Raw genomic sequence first — 16,296 nt, 5'->3', positions numbered from 1 at the left:
AACGGGTCGCCTGTTTCCTAACGAATCATGTCGACTCTTTTTTCATTTGGCATCCACTGCCGTCATTTCGCCTCGAAAGCGGCGTCGGAAATAAATCAGCTAATCGAAATGTTTGTCTGAATGTAGCTTCATTTAAAATGAGATAAGAGACGGCACGTTCATTGAAATAAGTACGCTAATCCACGTTTCTTACGAAAAAAAGAGACAGAATTTATTCTAGAAAACGAAATAAACTCTCTCTGCAGTGCAAAAGTTTCAAATGAAAAAAATCTTCAGTATCTTCGCGATTGTTCAAAGTTCAAACCACGAGAAACAATCCAAAGCAGTAAACTCTCTGCTAAGTAATATTCTCTGGACAACCTTCAGGCCCAAAACACCCCATTGGAAAACCATGTACAATGATTCGTTACTCCATAAAGCGGCATTGTAAGCCGTACGACAGGCTCGTGAGAGTGTGCAATCAATCATGAAGTGCTTACTTCTACACAGCTTTATGCTTCTGAAATTTGTTCCTCTGTTCCAGCGTTCTATATAAACAGATACCTCGGCTTAGTAAAGTGGATACTAAGACGAATGATCAGCGTGATAGGAAACAGAAAGAGGGCGACCCTCTTCTATTTCCAGACTCATTATCGAAGAAAATGGGGACACCATTCACTGGAGACATTTGATGGCTGCACGAAATATTCTCACTTTAGCATGGCCATAACGGGCCGAATAGATGCTCAAATTGTATCAGCTCTAATCTTTGGACCAAAGAAGGCGAGGAGAGATATTCTGATTCTTGCCTCTCCCTTTGGCTAAGTGTTAGAAATCTGAATTCTCTTAAAGATATGTTTCTGCTAATACCGTAGAAGTCTCCAACAATTTAAGTAGAAATCCGGATAAATTCTGCTAAGATATACAGAAAGAAAACCATCGATATTTCATATCAGCTGTGAAGGGCAGATTGACCTGACTCGATATCTGCATACTGAATGATCCATCCTAGTTTATTCAAGGGGTGAATAAACAGTTACAATGATATTAGGCAACCACATTTAAAATAACTGGTTGTAAGCTATTGTAAGTAATTTTTAAAACTTCAGAGTACGTATATAATTTCAATATATTTATATAAATGAACTTCGGTGCAAATTTCTAAAGTTCAGCCCACATGTATTCTATTTGTAACCAAATGTACATGAGGTACATCACATCGTAAATAACCCATCCTCCTGGCACGTAGTCGCAACAGGGTCTTTCCATATAAACAGATACCACGCCTTTCATGGATAAATAAACGGATAATAATAATAAAATCTGTACACGGCCTACATCGACTACCGCAAGGCATTCGAATCCGTGTCCCATATCAGGCTGATAGAGATACTGAAGATCTACAAAGTCAACCCGACACTGACACACTTCATAGAGGAAACTATTGCGAAATAGTTGATCACCATCAAGGTCAAGAATTTTACGACCAGACCGATTCCAATCAAAAGAGAGATCATCCAGCAGATGCCCTAAGCCCGCTATGGCTCTGTATACCGCTCAACCCACTGTCCGCCATGCTCAATAACAGCAACCCCGGATATACCCTAAAAGAAGGGAGGAAGAATCTGTACACCTTCTCTGACGTGATGTACATGGATGAAATCAAACTATGCCGCAACCGAGAATTAACTCCAACAGCTACTTCGGATCAGCGAAGACTTCAGCACTAACATTAGAATGCAATTTGGCCTAGACAAATGCAAGACCCATTGGAATGCATGAAGGACATCCAGTCGGACAAAACTACCTGCTGAAGACCGGTGACAAATATATGGGAACGATGCAGGGCCATCACTTAGAACACATTTACATTTTTTTTTAAATTAACCACTTAGAACACAAGGAGATCAAGGACCTGCCTGATAAATACCACCAGAGACTGACGATCCTGCTAAAATCAAAGCTGAATGGCGGGAACATGGTCACAGCCATAAACATTTACGCAGCCCAAGTACTAAACTACTCCTTTGAGATCATTTGAACCAATACCGAGCTGGAGGAGATTAGTAGATCAACCAGGATAATGATGACCAAGAGCCTCCAACACCCTGGGTCGGCCGTAGAGAAACTGACCATAGCCTGTAGAGGAGGGAGGGGATTGACAGACCTCATTGAACAAGAGAAGAAGACAATTATCCTGCAGGATTACTTCCAAGAACACACACACCAAGCTATTAGAAAGGTAAACAAACGGAACGCCACACTCAACTGCAAAAAGGAGACCAAACTCACACAGACAGATCAAACAAAAATAAACTGATGGACGAAAAAGACACTCCATGGCAGACACTACAATAACCTCCACCAGGGCTACATAGATAAGATGGTTTCAAACGCTTGGCCAACGAACGGAAAGCTCTTCTCCGAGACCGAAGGATTCATGCTCGCCATCCAAAATCAAGTAATCAACATCAGGAATTACAGGAAATACATCGCCAAGAACTCGGAGTAACCGATTACGTATGTCGAAAATGCCATCTAGCCCTTGAAACAATTCGAGCACATCACCACAGGATGCAGAGTGATCAATCAGATTGAGTACACTGTCAGACACGACCAGGTCGGCAGGATAATACATCAGAAGGTAGCGATGTTACCAGCTGATCAAAGAAAGTTTAGCATATTACAAGTCCGAGCCTGAGGCCGTAATAGAGACCTCTTCTCACAAATTACAGAGGGACTGTGCCATAATGATGGGCAAAACGATCCCGCACAACCTAACCCGACCAGACACATAACAGCGACCAGAGATAACCCTCATCGACAAGAAGGAAATGGCTACCTACCTGATCGACAGAGCCAACCTTCAGAAAATGCATAAGGAAAAGATCAGCAAGTACTCAGACCTTAGACGGGAAGTCAATAAACTGTGGCATATGGAACAAGTAATGACCATCCCGATTCACTGCGTAAACCACTGGCATGGTGCCAAAAGCCTCCATAAAAACCTAGCAGCAAAGGTCTCCCGGCAAATACTGACATGGAACTTCAAAAAGTCACGATTCTGAACACCTGGAAGACGGTACGAGAGTTTCTAGACCAGCAGTAATAATAACAGTAACTGGACACAAGCAACCCTGAACTGAGTAATTAGTTTCATGTAAGTGTTCCCAAAGAACACTTATATGGAACTCCAGAAAACCGCAATCCTGAACACCTCTTAGGACAGTAAGAGAACTTCTCTACTAACTGTAACAATAATAATAGTAATAGGATACAACGAACCAACCCATGCACTTGGTACCAGTACCTGTCACGGGACGAAAAAAATTCATAAAGGAAATGTATATATATATATATATATATATATATACATATTTATAATAATAATAATCTTCGAACGTTCCACGAACCAATTCTGCAATGAAAAACGACGCTTTTCATTGCCTGTGGTGATGCTTGGTTTGCTTCCTACAGCTCTTCCAAAAAATCCGATTCCATATTTCTTCATGTGTGTAGCCATTGCAGTGATATCAGTTCCTGTGGTCTCCCTGTATTGGTTGACACTTTTCGATTAGGACTGACGGAATGTACGTCCGACTCACTCCTGAGCGGAATCCTGAATCTTTCCATTAATTTCTGCGGTCTATGCGATCGTTTCGGGGGTTGAATTTACCCCCAGGGGCTCACATCTGGTGAGTATGGGCTTGGCACACCCAGGGTCCTGAGCTGGATATCATTCTTCTCTTACTTGGTGATTCCTTTCTCTCTCTCTCTCTCTCTCTCTCTCTCTCTCTCAGGGTAAAAGGGAAAATTTTTTTTGGCTGGTGCAGCATAAGCCTCAGGCTTCCTTGCACCATATGGCTAATAATAATAATAATGAATTCGAAAATACCTGGATTCGAAACCCATCAATGAAACACAAGGACTTTTAATGCGATTTTTCACGTGACTGAGTTAGTCGATCTCAGGCGAGGGTTTCATGGTTTTTATCTCCAGAAACAGAAACAATTGTTTCTCACCAAGAAAACAGTCCAATATATTTAATAATCAGTATATTACATCAGTAGCTATCTTTTAGATAGAAACATCATGGTGAAGACCCCCCCTACAGTCACGTTTCAAGACACATATACCGAGGCTGCACGAGGGTTCCGTTCTAGGGACCCTGTTCTGGAACTACGTCCTGGATGACTTCTTGAACATCGTCCTTGGAGAAGTCCAATCACAAGTGTACACGAATGACCTGATCTTGATGCTGGGGGCAGAGATCCAGGGCTCTCTTAGAGACCTATGCAAATCGTGCGCTGACAGTGCTACAAGAATGGGCTACTCATAACAACTGAACATCTCACTAGCTAAGACCTGCTCTGTCTTATCGAGGGGCACGTTGCACCAACCAAACCGCCGCAGCTAAAGATCAATGGCACTACCATAAAACTGCAAGCCCAAACAAAATACCTTGGAGTAGCCATCGACAAAAATCTATCTTTCCTACCGCATCTTGTCAACCTACATAAGAAGACCACAAACTATACTGCCCTAGTGGCCAGAGTAACCTGGCGGGACTGGGGCCTCAAAAAGCGCACCCTGACGCTCTTCTATAAGGCAATTTTCATCCCTGCCATCACTTATGCCTCCGGGATCTGGTTCGGAAAATCGGAGAACATCGTGAATCGCCGAAAGTTAGAAACCATCCAGCGCTCTATCCTCCTAACAATTACAGCTTGTTGCACAGTTTCAACCAATGCCCTGCAAGTCCTAGCAGGTGTAGTACTTTTAGACCTAGAAACTGTCCGCACAGGTCTACTCTATCAACTCTCCAAAGAAAATCAGACAGAATATTAGACTTCACCTCTGACCGACTCAACAACAGGACTGCAGAAGAAAAGACACATCACCCATTTAACACAGGTCTGGCAGACTAGGCGGACAGAGCCTACAAAGGGGGCCATAACCCGAAAATTTCTTCCAGAAGTCCAAACAGTTTATCCCAAATGCCAGACACGGTTCTCCCCAGGCCTACAAACTACCTTTCTTCTGATAGGGCACGGTTCCACTCGTGCAAATCTGACTTCCTTCCATAAAACAGACAAACCCTCTGTGTAAACTGTGGATTCGAGGAAACCTGGGACCACCTTATGTACCACTGCCCTGTTTACGAAGACCTTCGACACATTCTCATTACACAGATTCATTACCTTCCGCAGGATCAAGAAAACCATCTTCTGGAACAAGAGCAACACTACCGCCCCTTTTCCAAGTTTTCCCAACACCTTTTTTTCCAGGCAACGAACTTTAAACGTAAACCTCCGCTGGAATAGTGCCATGCAACTTCTTTGGTTCGTCCCTGGAGTGACACAACCACCAGCACAGCTCAGATGTGCCATTAGGCCTTCCTAGCCACTCTCCCTTGCGTGGTCCTTTTCCTCCACTCTCCGAGTGAGGCGCCTCCGTAGCCAGGTGGGAAGGAGCAGCAGTGCGTAGCACACGCTTCTTGATTAGATTCGAGCCCGTCAACACCAAATATGGAGGATGCGGAAAGGTCAGGGAATGACCACCGCATATCCCGGAGCAATATGGCCTTAGTTGCTAATGCTCCTAAAAACCAAAATAACTCTCCGAGTGGGAGGGGGAAGTTACTCCTGGTTTACCCCCTCACCGCCCGTCTTTTCCCTCTGGTGGGGAATGGGTCTGTCCACTGATTTGGGGGTCATCTTCTCTATGTACCCCTTATCTCTGCCTTCAGTCTCCCCCACCTCTCTCTAACTTACAACTACTAGTGTCCGAATCATCTCTAAATTGCTTGAGCTCTACACCCAAACAATAACATCAATTTGCATAACTAGTACTCCTTTTGGCTGACCCCTATCTATAACCGTTTTTTTTTTTTTTAGGTCCTCGCCACTGAAATCTCAGTGGCTAGGACCTAGGACCTGCCAGAGTAAATAACTATAATACACGGGGCAGAGTGTGGAGAACTTTGGGTCCCATTAGGGGCCCAGCGGCTAAATGACCAGAAGAACTGTGGCATTGACAGTGTTCTGTTTCACACTCACAATGTACAGTACCCGGATATGGGAGGAACCACTGGTGCTGTCTGACACTAAACACACTCTACACTCTATACTTCAGAATACTCGTAATTTACAGACATATTCTGACGCCTTCGTAGACGAGTGGTCGGGAGCAGCAGTATAGTAGCACACTCTCTTTGAGTTGATCGTGCTTCAAGCCCCTGACTGCTAAATACGGTCTATCTGCCAATCCTCCCTGGACCAGCGTGGCAGATTATGGTCCATTTCCCTCCACATGAATCATTGAGGGGGCTTCCATCCTGCAGTGGATTCATAATGGCTGCAGTTTACTGTAACCTTTACTGACGCTTTACAGTCTTAGTTGCTCTGGCGATTGAATTAATGGCAAAACTCACTTCCCAGTTGCAACAGCAGCACCATGACTTTTCCGTTTGGAGATTACGCTGACCGCGGTTCGACTAGGGTCATTTATTCCCGTCACTGCAGTTTTGCTGTAATGACACGAATAGATTGATTGATAATGTGGCATTCTGTGATGTTATCATTTAGCAATCATTCTGTTTCTTACTTCCCCAATGGAAGTGGATAAGCTCAACGCCTCGACCAACCTACTCTGTTTCGTCGATCTGCTTGCTTGTAGCTTGAATGCAAATTGCTTTAGTACTGGTAATAGGTGAATGGCTGGTGTGGTTAATTTTCTTCAAAATCCCAAGGGTGTTCAGATACTTTTGATAGTGCAGTGCATTAAATTTTGAGAATTGGACATCAAAAATACAGTCCTTTAGCATCACCTTTCAAATATTACAAAGCAACCAACCAATCACGATAGCGACTCTGTGGACAGTGTTCTCTCTGGTTTTTTTGTGAGCAGAAACCTCTGATTCGTTACTTAGTGGATATTTTGTATAACAAGAGTGGCCGATGGTAGAGTACACTCAAACGAATGTGTTCAAATTTTTAAATTTTTTTCAAAATTTTCATTTAAATTTTGAAACAACACAAACGCTTCAGACTTCAGGTTGGTTCGCTGTTGTTGTTGTTGGGTTTTAAGAGCATTCGCGACTAAGGCCATGTGTGCATATTGTCTGTAAAAAGCATTTGTTCTATGTGTAAAGTGTAAAGTGTATTGATGTCTAACGGCACCAGGGGTTTCCCCCATCTCCGCGTTGCTTTCATTGTAGATGTACCAGTTCACTGGGAAGGCCAGAGATTTAAAAGTGTATGGATTTTGTATAAGTGTAATGTTATGTATCGTTGTTCATCTGGCCATTTAGCCGCTGGACCCCTACTGAGGCCCAACGTTGCCCACACTTGGCCCCGTGGAGGCAGACCAGGTACACAGTAGTATGGAGCTTTACTCTGGCAGGCCCTGCCACCTAGTATCCTGAGATTTCAGTGGCTAGGGCCTATGTAAAAAAAAAAAAAAAAAATTGTAATGCAACACGTGGCGATTTTCAGGGTAAGACGCTAAGAGATTATCAGAGGCCAAAAGGGCATGCGTGACTTGATTTGAACAATTAAAATTTTGGTAGTGTGGGGCATACGCTATGATATTTAGTCAGAGTGGGGAGGAGACTGAAGGCTGGGGAGAAAAGTCAGAAATATGGGGTCATAGGGAAGACGACCCCAGAGTAAGTGGGGCATGCCTATGCTCCACCAGGAGGAAAAGAGGGGTGGGCGAGGGGGAGAGAAAAACAGCAGAGCCGTCCCCCTCTCCCCCGCCCAGGAATTGGAGTAAACGCCCTGTGCAAGTGAGCACAGGTGTAGGTTCGCCTTATGGCGTCGGCAGCAAAGCTGCGTGTAGTCCCAGTAGTTGAAGTGTCCAAGCCGTGAAAGTTCGTCATTCCTGGGACAGTCCCGACCTGTCTAGTAGTAGCACTACTGTATATCCATTTTTGTGCAGGCGATGCATGAGCGGGTATACTCACACTCGTCATTCATATTTCCGCGTCTCTATCAGATAGGTCGTTGTGCTAAGAGTCCGCGAGGTCCCTCCTTATTGAAGTTTCTTATATTGAAGTTGTGTTTTGCGCTGGAGGGGTAAGCAGCTCTTGCACAAGTTTCTCCTTATTATTGTGGTTCCCTGTGAACAGCAATTCGTGTTTTTCGCCGGGTGAACAACTCCTGCGCGAATTTGGCTAGTGCCTTGTACTCTTCGCATGAATCTAGTAGGTGCGACTCGAGATGTCTTGGAAAGTATGTGGTTGCTGTCATAAGTCTGCAGCGTAGGTCTTCATAGTTGGTACATTCATACATTATGTGTGTCCAGGTTTCTGGCTCCCCACAAGAGCAACGTGGATCCTCTAGGATTCTGAAAGATGCTAATTTCGCGTTGAACGCTCCGTGGCCTGTCAGCAAATAGGTTGTGAAAAGACCGGGTTGAAACCAGGGTGGGGGATTGGGGTACACCCTGTCTATGGTGGGCAGAAATTTCTTTGTAATTTCGCCTTTGGTTGTGGCAGTCCATCGATCCTGCCATATCTGCTGTAAGTGCCTTTGTAGTCTGATTTTTTCTTCTTTCTGATTCGCAGCTGTGTTTACTGTAAAGCCAAGAAAGGTGCAGAGTTGTCCTTTTGCAATGCTGTGAGTGATGCCGCAGCGAATAGCCTCTAAGTCCAGAGGAAGGGCCCCCATTAATACCTGTAGGGCGGGAGTGCTGGTGGTACAACAGGCACGGGTGATTGTTAGCAGTACTGTCCGTTGAGTGGCGTCCAGTGTCCGTCGATTTACGCCGGTTACGGCTTTTTGAAACCAGGCTGGAGAGGCGTAGGTTATTGCTGGTAGGAAGGTTGTCTTATAATACAGTGACAAGGTGCGTTTGTTGAGCCCCCAATCTCGTCTTGTGATTCTGGCCACAAGTGTAGAGTATTTCTTAATCTTTGCTCTGATGTATATCAGATGGTGCTGGAATGACAGTTTAGAGTCAAGTATAAGGCCGAGGTGTTTTAGTTGGTCCACTAGTTTGATAGTCTTATTTTCCACTTTGATTTGTGGTGGCCTGCGTAGGTCTAATGTTCCTTTGAGCAAAATCGAGGAAGTTTTGGTCGGTGATATCTTCAGTAGATGAGTCTGTGTCCACTCCTGAAGTATCCTCAGGGCCTGGTTCGCCTTGTATTCCAGTTGGGCCCTGCTGTCTGCAGCGACCGTCAAGATTAAGTCATCCGCGAAGGCCTGGGAGTGGACTTCGCCCAGGTCCATGGCCAGGAACTCATCAAGAATCATGTTCCATAGGAGCGGGCCAAGAACAGAGCCCTGGGGGCAGCCCATGTGAACAGGTCGATCTAGTTTTCCATAAGGTGCGATGACGCTTATTATCCTCTATGAAAGATATGATTTGATAGTCTTGTAGAGGTTTTCTGGCACGTGGGCCCGCCGTAGTCTCGCCAGGACGCTCGGCCACCAAATGGTGTCGAATGCCCCAGCAAAATCGATTGATATGACAAGAAAGTATTTGCTGCTGCATGAGGTTGCGGAGCTCAGTAGATTTCTTAGGGCTTCCACAGTAGATGATTGTGGTTTAAAGCCAGCATTTGTTCTGTGATCGATTTGCTAAACGAAAAACATTAGTTTCCGAGAGAAAAAAATCATGCTACCCTCGCCTGAGACCGATAACTCGGCCACGCCGTGAAAAAGATCCATAAAAATTCCTCACATCATCCACCAGGTGTGGGAAAGACGGCGATTCTACCAATGCTACCCACGAGAGCTCAAGCTTCAGGAACAAACGAAGTTGAACAGTACACCTCAAGTAAACAATAGCAACATGGAGGAAAACTTTGGCTGTTGAACGATTTGGAGTTGACAAGCTTGTACATTTTTACTGGTTCCCTTTAAAACGAAACTAGAAGTCATCTGCAATGAGTAGATTTTATTTTATAGCTTTCTGTCTTTGCATTCACTCACAACAAAGCAATACAAAAATGTATGCAGAAAAGTAAATGATGGTATTGCGTATTCCTTTAGGTTTAATTCAGAATTATCTAGTTCAATGAAGACTACACATTTGATGAACCTAAATGAATCACAACGCTCCTTGCAGTTGATCCACATCATAATACACCTCTTTGGTTGTGAAATCTTGTGAGTACTGTTGTCGGTTTTCTTTAATCAAATCAAAGCTTCAGAGCTGGCTTTGCGCTCATAACGAGTTTAGGAAGGAAAACAAGCTGACTGTCGTATCTGCACATGCGTGAATGCATGAACAGTGCTGCTGGAAGCAATGAACGAGAAATAAAAAATGTAAACAAACAAACAAACAAAGGTTTAGTAACAACCTGAACAGTAAGGGTTTTCGAAAGTAAGCCTTTTTCTAATATTAACACTAGAACCGCCGCGACTATCAAATGGACCATTTGCCTACTTTAAATTGTTGAAGTTTTGCAACCTTGTGTTTAACTACAGAAGTGTGAGTCCATGACATTTCCTTACTTGTTGATCAATTAAATTTTATTTAAACTGAAACCATGTGCCAGACTAGAGCAGCAAAGCAGCATGCACAAAGTAGCCAGAGTACTGTGGCTCGGGGGAAAACCGAAAGGGGCGATTCTCCTACGAGTCACAGCCTAACAAAATGTGCAACCTGTGCAATCTTTGTCGAAATTTCTGAAACAGGACATGATACAGCCAAGGAGGATTTATTTGTGTGTTCGGTGCAAAGTGTGAAGAAATTAGGCATCAGCTCAGCGTTGTGATGGGCGTTTATGAGAGTTTGAAAAGTAGGGTAGGAATTAAAATGGGGAGGGAGCCATCAAGCTCTCAGCTGCCCAACTCTGAGCGTGCGTAGAAGTAACTGCTATATATTGCTGTGCCCTGCCATTTTGGTTAAGCTGAGTGAAACTTTATACTTGGAAAGGTATTTCAACAATGGTTAGATCGCTAGTCCGATTGCCTTTCTAAATTGTGCAGATGACGTGGTCTTACCCAAGATCAGATCCAAAAATTTCTAGAGGAATTAAGAAAGCTATCTGAAAATGAGTCTGGAGAGGAGGGTACAGATGAATTAGAGAAGAAGAAAGTTACGAATGAATTTATTCAGGCGAGGAATCTAGTAGCAGTAGTGAAAATAATACTTCTGATCCTTGTACATCAAGTGATACTGTAGATGACAACACCCGGCATCATAATCGTAAAAACTTTATGTGCGTATCATTGGCCAATTGAAATTAAGCGATTCATAAGATTCGACATAAGTTCTCCAATGAAGAAGCGTCTAGGAAATGATAAATTTACTTTAGCTTCAGAAATATGGTGCAAATTTATATCCAACTGTAAAGCTTGCTATGTACCTGGAGAAAACATTACAAAAGATGAGTAGCTATTTCCATCTAGCTATTTCCTAGATGCCGATTCACCCAGTATTTGGCCAACAAAATAAATAAATTTGGTATAAAGTTTTGGCTGGCAGCTGACACGACAAAATATCTACTGAATGGCTTTCCTTATTTGATAATACGAGCCTGGCTAGTCAACCATTTTCTGAATGTGTCGTCCTGAAGCTAATGGAACCTTTTTTGAATCGAGGTAGAAGTGCAACCACTGATAACTTCTTTACCAGTTTTGAACTGGAAAAGAAATTTGTCAAAAAGAATATTAGTACAGTGGGAACAATGACTCGTACTTGTAATGAAGTTCCAACGATCATAAAAAAGAAGAAGGCAGAATTATATTCCACTTCAGCTTTCAAATTTGATGAATGCACTCCGACGAATTATTGGGCCATAAAAATGTCGTAATCTTGAGTACACTTCATACAAGTGTTGCAAAAAGAAATAGTACAAAGAAGAAGCCTCACACAGAAGTTTCCCGCTGTTGAAACATAGTAAGGGGTTGATGTTTTAGACCGAATGGCTGAAAAATATTAAACAAAAGCAGGTTCACGTAGACGGCCGGTCCAAAAATTTTATAATACAGATCTTGCAGTAATTAACGCTTGGATTATTTATAAAGAAGTGACAGTTAATCAAGTTTCGCAACGCTGTGTACTAGTCACTTTATATCAATGCATATAATAAAATATTGAACACACAACTTAAGAGTCTATTTTATGCTACTGGTCAAAGTGACCGGCAAATGGCGGCTTCAGGTACTTTTGCCGGCGGTTAGAGTGTTAAAAGAAATCCTAGTTTCTGACGTCTAAGGTTATTAGTGTTAGCCCTAAATTAAAGGTGGAAGCCAGAGTCAATTATTATAAACCTATAATGAACGATGGTGTGGTAAAATACAGCATTGCAATAATACGTAGTGCAATTATTGACAAGCTACTACTGCATTCCCCGCTGTAGTGAATTGGATTCTTTCCAATGACGTCAGATAGCATTTTTCAAACCACGCCTTTCAGCACACAGGAAATCCAAATTTAATGTTGTTGCCATGTCGTCTACATATTCATAGTTGGCAATGGCGTCGTATAATGTGAAAAAAAGAATAAATATATAAAAATAGGTTGAAAAGTAGCATTTATTTAATTTTTTAATCAGATAAATTATAGATCTGTGTATCATTCCAAAGGGCCAATTTTGATACCACCAAAGACTTCTGCGAGGGGAGAGGGAAGGGGGGGAGAACAGTTTGGTGGCTGCTAGTTCGCACTTTTCTAGTCTTCGGATATTATTTGCAGCTATCAGACAGAGCCAGGGTGGTCAAGTGTCACCTTGATCTCGCTTCGAAGTCAACAAGGACACGCATTTCTACCGGTTGTCAATCGACAAAGGGACTTCTCACCTTACAGACCCGGCTAACAAACTTCGCCGCGAAACATCGATTTCGAAGGCCTTCATCGATCACGCGAAGAGAGAGAGCACAGAGCATGAACTTGATCGCCTACCCCACGCTGACAGCGAAGTCCTGCTGTTGACAAGCCAAGAACGTGTGATAGCCACAGAGAAATGAGTTCGCACCGCAGAAACTTGGCTTTACTTTTGACCAAAGAAACCTCGCTGAGTTTCTGCAGAAGCTGGCACCAAATCTGACATCTGTTCTCGGCCACGCACATCAAAATACTGCGTGTAACTGCTTTGCACCAATCGATGAGAGTTAACGAAAATCGGTGGATTAAACATTCAAAGACAACTTCCATCAGGGTAAAGCTAAGTTTCCTGGTGGGAGCTTCATTGTCGCATTAATTGGAAGTGAAAATGTGAACCGAATAAAAAAGAAATCCTTCCAGCCTTTTTTTCACGATCAGACTCAAGAGGGGCAGTTTTATACGAAGACACGAATTTGCTGAGTGGAATGTTTATTTTTGTCGAGAACAATCAAATGTTATATGACAGTTAAAGCGATGAGTTACAGCCTATTCTGTCAAGCAACTGTCCCTCATGCACGAGGGGCATTCCCCCTCCTGAAGAGACAGTAGCTTTCACAATACAAGGATGAAAACCAATCCTGTAACGTAATTTTATTCAAAATTGTTGCGACCCTCAGGAGGGATCAGGAGCCATAGTTTAAGAATCGCTGGTCTAAAGTAGCGTAATTTGGGATAAAAATTACCTCGATAATTAAGTTTAGCTAACAGCGTTTTAATCAGACACAGAGTGGCCACTTTATTAGGCATCCTATATTTTCATGAAATGGGGTACCTTTTCAGCAACAGCATGACGTGTAAGTACCATGCGACATAAAGCGGGTGGGGGCAGATACGCAGGGATGCAGTCTGAGCAATTCAGTGTGGGCATGGGCAAGTAAAACGAATTAAATGACATGAACGAGCCACGGTAATCGGCACCAGATGTGTCTGTATAAGTATATCACAAACAAGCATGAACTGCTGGGGTTCTCACGTACGACTGTGTTTTCGATGTATCGAGATTGGTCCAATAACAACCAATCAACGGCGATCATGTGATCGAAAAAAGCTCATTAACAGATGTTCCACTCCAGTCAGCAAAACACAAGGTGTAGTTACAATGGACTCACAAACACCAACTCTGGGCAGAAGAGAAATGGAACAATGTTGTCTGGTCGGACGAAACCGATTCCCACCTTTTCATGCTGATGAGAAGGATGAGGATGATAGCCTTAAACTTATTTAGGCTAATGCTAATGCTAATGCTAATGGCTGGAAAAGTAAATGCACATCGTAGAGCTTCACTGCGTTCCTGCAGGCAACCGCACCAGTCCTCGGGGGAAGAAAACTCGGAGGGGGTTCCCTCCTCGATCGCGATGACTAAAAACAAAATTCGGACCGCGAAACAACAGGCTTCCGCGGCAAATGAACACGGCATACCTGCCGCGGACAACTCTCCCGGCGGCGACGATGCTGATTGTAATGGGGTGAACAGCGATTGTGATCCCGCAGCATCCACGAAGAGACTTCCTACCCTCAAGAAAAAGGTTCTCAAAAGACCAGACGCATCTGGTTCACTCCCCCCTAAACAATGGGAGGATGAAGAGGAATGGGATGAAATGCCGATTTATTCAGCAAAGATTTTCCCAACCTGAAAATTATGCACAAACTGAGGCACAAAATGGAATACTGTCTCAGTAGCAAAAACAGCAACGTCACCAGGGCCGTATCATTACAAATTTCGCGCTGCTGGGGCTCTTTAGAGAAGAAGTTATATGAGGTCATTATAGAAAATGAACAGCTGAAGGCCACCAATGCCCAACTCCAACAAACTAATAAAACTCTATCTAAAGTAACAAAAAATCCAACTATAGCAGCTCTGAATACCGGGCTACCTTCCAACCAAGCTTCTGATGAAGATACTCGGCACCAGTTGTCTTATGCTGCCACGCTGAAACTACCTCAGATCCCCACCACACAGAACACGCATATGCTGATTATAAAAGCTAGAGAAGGGTGCGACATCCCAGATAGCGATGGAGTGAAGGACACCGTCCTAAAGAAGATAAAACCAAAATTAGACAATCTCCAAATCGAAAACATTCGCAAAATTCGCGACAAAGGGATAATATTGGAAGCAGCCACTAAGTCAGATCTAGAACAGATCAAGTATTGCGGCACAGCTGAAGATCTAACTCTTACCTTTGAAACCCCTAAACTCAGGGGACCAAGTTTAATTGTGTTTGATGTAGATGACTCAATAGAGAAAGTTGACCTACTGGAGGAAGTATATAACAGAAATCTCTTTGAATCCATGAGCAAAGAAGAAGCCATTAAGGAGATGAAAATTCAATTTTCCACCAATGCACGGACTCGTGGTCGACTTAATTGGGTTATAGAAGTGTCCCCCAGGATAAGGAGATTCCTATACAGCCAGGATAGAATTTTTCTGGGCTGGTCATCCCACAGATTCAGAGATTTTGTACCAGTCCTGAAATGCTACAAATGTCTTGGTTATGGGCACACCTCTGCTAAGTGTCTTAAAAAACAACCAATATGTGGGCATTGTGCTGAGGCAGGGCATCTCTACAAGGACTGTCCCAACAAAGCCTCACCTCCTAAATACCAATTGTATATACCACGTATATACAATTGGTATATACTAAATACCTATTGTATATACCACGTTTGTATACAATAAAGATTATAATAATAAATGCTCAAATTGCAAAGCAATTAACAAACCCTACGATCACTCTGTGCGGGATGGAGCGTGCCTTGTATATAGAAGAGCAGCAGCAGCAGATATAGTACGCAATAAGACTAACTATGGAAAATAGGATGCTCAACCCCCCCCCTCTCCCAGACTTCGTATAGCTCAAATCAATGGCCAAAAATCCATCTCAGTGGCAACACAGCTTCATCCCCCTAATGGACGAGTTGAATCTAGACATTCTTCTCCTTCAGGAACTATACTGCGTCCGTGGAAGGATCTCTGGTTACCCCCTGGCTTTCAGGAAAATCCAGACGACAAACCAATTGTGCCTCGCTGCTATCATCGTCCGCAATCCAGACTTAGTAGTAACACAGATAGAATCACTCTGCACTCCCCACCTAGCGGGGGCTACAATAGAAGGCAGCTTCGGCCGTATTGCGGTCCTAACAGCATACTTCCAATTTGGTACAGATATCCTCCCGCACATAGCTCGACTAGAACAAGCTCTTGACCTCCTGGAGAACACTGATGTCTGCGGCTATGATGACATCAGTGCTCTTGACCTCCTGGAGAACACTGATGTCATCATAGCCGCAGATTCGAATGCCCGGTCAACACAATGGTTCAACACCTCTACCGATGCAAGAGGAGATATGTTAGATGAATTCATTGCCTCACGCAGCCTTGAAATCATCAACAGACCAGGACAACCAACCACCTACTCTTCGGGAACTGGAGAGTCTAACCTGGACATCACACTAACTACTACTTCTCTTCGC

At 43.5% G+C, this 16,296-nt stretch overlaps 1 protein-coding gene across 3 annotated transcripts in view; it reads right to left on the bottom strand.

Annotated features, from left to right (window-relative positions):
• Nucleotides 1–16,296, bottom strand: part of LOC150077672 (adenylate cyclase type 3-like) — a 376,378-nt gene that overhangs the window by 216,704 nt on the left and 143,378 nt on the right. The window lies entirely within an intron of this gene.

The sequence above is a fragment of the Mastigoproctus giganteus genome, chromosome 11 (genome assembly GCF_048544385.1).
Source record: "Mastigoproctus giganteus isolate SK-2022 chromosome 11, ASM4854438v1, whole genome shotgun sequence".
Lineage (NCBI taxonomy): Eukaryota > Metazoa > Arthropoda > Arachnida > Uropygi > Thelyphonidae > Mastigoproctus > Mastigoproctus giganteus.
The sequence above is the reverse complement of the archived record's forward strand: the minus strand, read 5'-3'. Positions and strand labels throughout refer to the sequence as shown.